The following is a 5,000-nucleotide window of genomic DNA, read 5'->3' as shown; positions in this document are numbered from 1 at the left end:
AAGGATCAAACATTAACCGGAAGACATGAGCATTAGAATTAAGACGATGTATTTGAGAATATATACATATACGCATATATACACAAAGAAAGATGTAAGTCAAGGACAATTCTTTTGCCATTTCTTTTACTTTTTTTTTTACTTAGAATTTACATCTTCCCATCTACACCATCGTAGCTAATTAGTATGTTTTTAACTTGGTATTCGATAATTATAAATTTTTCACATTTAGACGTGTTTTTATATTCTTTTTTTTATACAATCTTCCTTGCAAAGATTTATTAGAGCAAAGATAAGGATATGAGATTCTCCAATACTTCTTTTATTCATTCTTTCATGATCTCTTAAAAATTAGATTTTCCAATATTTCTATTCATTCTCTCCTAACATCTTAAAAAGTCAAATATCTAGTATGCATTTTTTTTTTTTTCAAAACACTCTAAGAAATATTAAAGACTGTATTCACGAGGTTCATCATGAAAATTATCGTAAATATAATTACCAATAAGTATGTTATAGATTTGTGTTATAACATAATTTCACAGCAAATATTCAGGCCAAAAAATCATATGCTCTAATATTTCAATTATATATCCAGCTCATTCAGCTAGCGAACTCTCTATTGCACAATTTACAGGAAATCTTTTGTAAAGAAAGAGAAAACGAATCCCAAACAAAAATAAATCAAACACAATTTAGATAAGTATTCTTTATATTTCATTTTAAAGTTTTTCATTTATACATCATCCATTCCTTGTATTATATATAAGTCTTTCAGAATATTTTAATCCCCCCCCCCCCCATAAAAAAAATAGTAGGTTACATTTATTCCCTATGATATGAAACAGGTGAGCAAGAAACAATATAATTTTTTTTACCTATCAGTTTATTGAGCTAGCGAACTCTTTATTGCACAATGTACAGGAAAATTTATGCAAACAAAGAGAAAACGAATCCCAAATAAAAACAAATCAAACAGAATTTAGATAAGTTTTATGTTTTTTTTTTTATTAAAAATTTTTCATTTATACATCATCCCTTCCTTGTATTATATAAATTCTTTCAGAAGATTTTCATTAAAAAAAAATAGAAAAAAAAGTATGATAGCTTTATTCCGTATGAAATGAAACAAGTGAGCAAGAAACAATATAAATGTTTTACCAATTTCTTCAAAAAACTTCAGGCGACAATGCTCACTTCAACAATAGATATACAGTACCAATAAAAATCTATTTGAAAAATATATTTTTGAATGAGGGGTGAGCTTTTCCTACGAAGTTAATAAAGATATAGATAAGTCTAACATGCTTTTGCTCAATAATCAAAGTATTAGAAATTTCAATAAACAAAAAATATAATTGTTTACCATATAAAAGATAGGAAGAATGACTTTATTTTTAGTTTTGGGTTTTTTTTTTTTTTTGTAAAAATTCAACACAAGCACCTCGGTGTCTGTGGTTGGTAAGATAGATAAATATATAAAACAACTTTTGCTTTTACTTTGCAAAGCAAAGAAATATAGAAAATAATTATTGGGAAGATCCTGGCTCCCAGTTTTATAAGAAAATTTCATCATATATCAAAATAACTGAAATATAATCCCGATTGATATTTGTAAATAGGAGTAAAAAATGTATGAAAGGTCACAACATTGAATTCTTTTTTTCAAATACAGGAAAGGGAGGATATCATATTTAGTTGAAAAATTCTAGAATTTTTACTGCAATCATCTACCTATTACAATAAAAGAATTGTGCAATTCATTTCTTATATTCTCATATATTCGACTTCTACTTTCCTTGAACGTTTTACTAAATAAAAGAGAATCCTCAGTTTCTTTCCTTTTTTTTAGGATAAAAAGAGAGCCCTCTTAGATAAGATTATTATTTTTTTATCTCTATGACTTATCCTGAAATTATTAGCAAGCTCTGTCTAATGAACAAGAATCTTCCAGTATCTCTTGTGGTTGTGAATGACAGAGTGGTGTTATTTCTTTCATTGATATTAGAAATACTAGGATTTTACTATATTTACTCTGATGTGAATGATTCTGTGCATTTCAATATTCCAGAGAGAGAGAGAGAGAGAGAGAGAGAGAGAGAGAGAGAGAGAGAGAGAAACAAATAGGCTGACAGACAGATAGACATATAAGCATATGGAGCATCAGCCTAATTGAGATTGATATTTTATTTCAGAAAATAGTAACTTCTATATAAAATCTATACGTGAAAACAATAAGATGAAATAAAAAGATAATTTCTTTATAAAATAGGAAAAAGAAAATAGTTTTAGGAACTATGTGTCAATCTGATATAGATGATTTACAATCTTAGGACATCCTAAGCGAAGATTCTGGTTTGCCTAGATTTATGTACTGAAATATTATTTAGAATAAATAAAAAAATAAAAAAAAACAAGATATTAGTGGTTTTAAACCTCTCAATTTAATAAATATTTTCATGACTATTTTTGAACTAGAATTATATTCTGAGCAAACAGAAATAATTCTTATTTGTAAGTTCCACTCCCCCCCCCCCCAAAAAAAAAAAAGGAAGAAGAAGGAAGGTCTACAAAATTCAAAATACTATGAACATATCCGAAATAACAGAGCTGAATATACATGAAGAAAACTACTACAGATATATTGCTGTCTAGATACCATCTGAATTAGAAAATCTTTGCATTTTAAATAATTCTCTCTCCACACTAGGTTTATATATTTTCTTTTGTGCTGACACCAGCAGTCTTCTTGAGGGAAGGATTCTCGTGCAAGCTACCGCTTTTTTTTTTTCTAATTTAACAGTTTATTTCCATTGATAGATCTAAGAGGATTACCCAAGCTAAGAGGATAGGCGCGCAATTCTTGGAGAGCTTTTGAACGTAATGCGACGAGGTGGATTAGGAAATCTCTAGGAAGCCTCCTGTGAGGACTCTGGAACATTTTACGACTCTCAGAGTTTATATTTTGAATTATTCAACTTCTACACATTATTTCTCCGCCCCTTGGACTGTCTCTATTAATCGTTGTCTACTATTTTCTATTTCTCTTACTCATTACCTTATGAACATTATTTTTCTTACACTAATGGTGTGCAATATTATATTCATTAACGGGAAAAATATGATTTCTGACATTGGTTTAGGATATATCGTTATCTCATTGCAAGAGGGTCGTAACTCCAAATTCCTGATTTTCAGGAGACGCATTCGAAAGTTGCTAAGTCCTATGAATTTGATCATGTTTCACAAATCTTCTTAGTGCCATCTCTCGGCCGCTAATTCAACTAGATTTACGACTCTTTTACCAAAAGATGCAGAATCAATTTGGCAATCTTGTACACCATATAACTCAAAACTAGCAAATTTTGAGTTACGACCCTCTTGCAATGAGGTAGCGATATGTATACATACATACACAACACACGGAAACACACACAAACACGTGTGGGTTGTGTGTAGTATGATTGTTGTAATAATTCTAAAAAAAATTATTTAGTCAACCGATCAAGGTTTTTAAAACTAATCCGTTCTTAAGAATAAGTTAAATATTACTCTATTAAATATGAATTTCCTCCTTCTTCTGTATTAAGAAAATGAATAAAAGTTAATGTTTTGACATTTTATGTATTTTTTTATTTTTATTTGCCAATAACATTCGGGATTACATTCCAGATATTTTGATATAGGATGAAATCCTTATAAAACTGGTAGCCAGGAGCTTCCCAATAATTATTTTCTTTATATATTTCCTTTGCGGAGTGAAGTCAAAATGTGTTTTTATATATCTATCTAACCTACCACCTACAGACACAGAGTGCCTTGTGTTGAATGTTTAACCCCTACCTCACCCCCCGCCACACAGAAAAAAATATATATAAGGCATAGTTCATATTGTTTATATGGAGAATCATCTTATCTTTTTTTATGGAAATTTCAGTTTCTAATACTTTAATTTTACAAAAACAACATGTAAGGCTTGTCTATATCTTTTTCAATTAAATGAAAATCCTACCCATCATTTAAAAATATATTTTTTTAAGTATATTTTCATTTTTACTCTATATTGTCGCTCGAAAGTGTTTTTTTTAAAGTTAAAAATTTATATTGTTTCTTGCTCACTTGTTTCATTTTATACGGAATAAACCTAATCTACCACATTTTCTTTCATTAAGATATTCTGAAACACATACATATTTATTTGCAATTACCTTTACGATATTTTTCATGATGGATATCATATATCTAGCCATGAATATGACTTAGAAGGTTTTGAGAACAAAATCACAGCATTTATTAGTCCTCTTTATGAGATTAGAGTGGATGAATAAGAGAAGTAATGGAGAATCTCATATCTATATCATTGCTCTATAAGATTCTTTGCAAAGATAATCCTAATGATTTGCTTCTCTTTCTATTTTGACTGAATAAACTAGACCAGTAACATAGATGCCCAAGGCTAATGGGAACCAGAGACATAAGTATATCAACAGAAATCTAATATAATAATATTGACTGTTCATTCCATACTTCTCTTCATTAAATTTAACCACAATTGATACCTGTTTATGATACAAATTTTACTCAACTTAGAAGAAGATTCACTTTAGCAAATCCTTCATTATTTAAACAACTTTTTAGGTGGGTGAACTTACTTTCGTCTACATTACCAAACAATGAGAAAAGCAACGATGAAGTGTTTCAAATCAATGAAATAATAATCTATATATCGTAAAAGAAATTATTTATATAAAGTTAATGGAAAGCACAATTATATACTTACCGTACTTACCCTGTTCTACTTTACATGTGTTAAAAACGAAATATCTTAAAATTGGTAAAATTATAGAGGGAACTACATAATATATGCATAGAAACTATTAAATTCTAAATTACTGGAAATGATTTTAGAATATTTCCCTCGGTGAAGTAGTTCATAGATTTAAAAACTAGAGCAACCAGCACAGTTTAATCATATAACGAAGGCCATTATGAGTACTTAA

The sequence above is a fragment of the Palaemon carinicauda genome, chromosome 14, assembly GCF_036898095.1.
Source record: "Palaemon carinicauda isolate YSFRI2023 chromosome 14, ASM3689809v2, whole genome shotgun sequence".
Classification (NCBI taxonomy): Eukaryota; Metazoa; Arthropoda; class Malacostraca; order Decapoda; family Palaemonidae; genus Palaemon; species Palaemon carinicauda.
Note: the sequence above shows the minus strand (reverse complement) of the source record.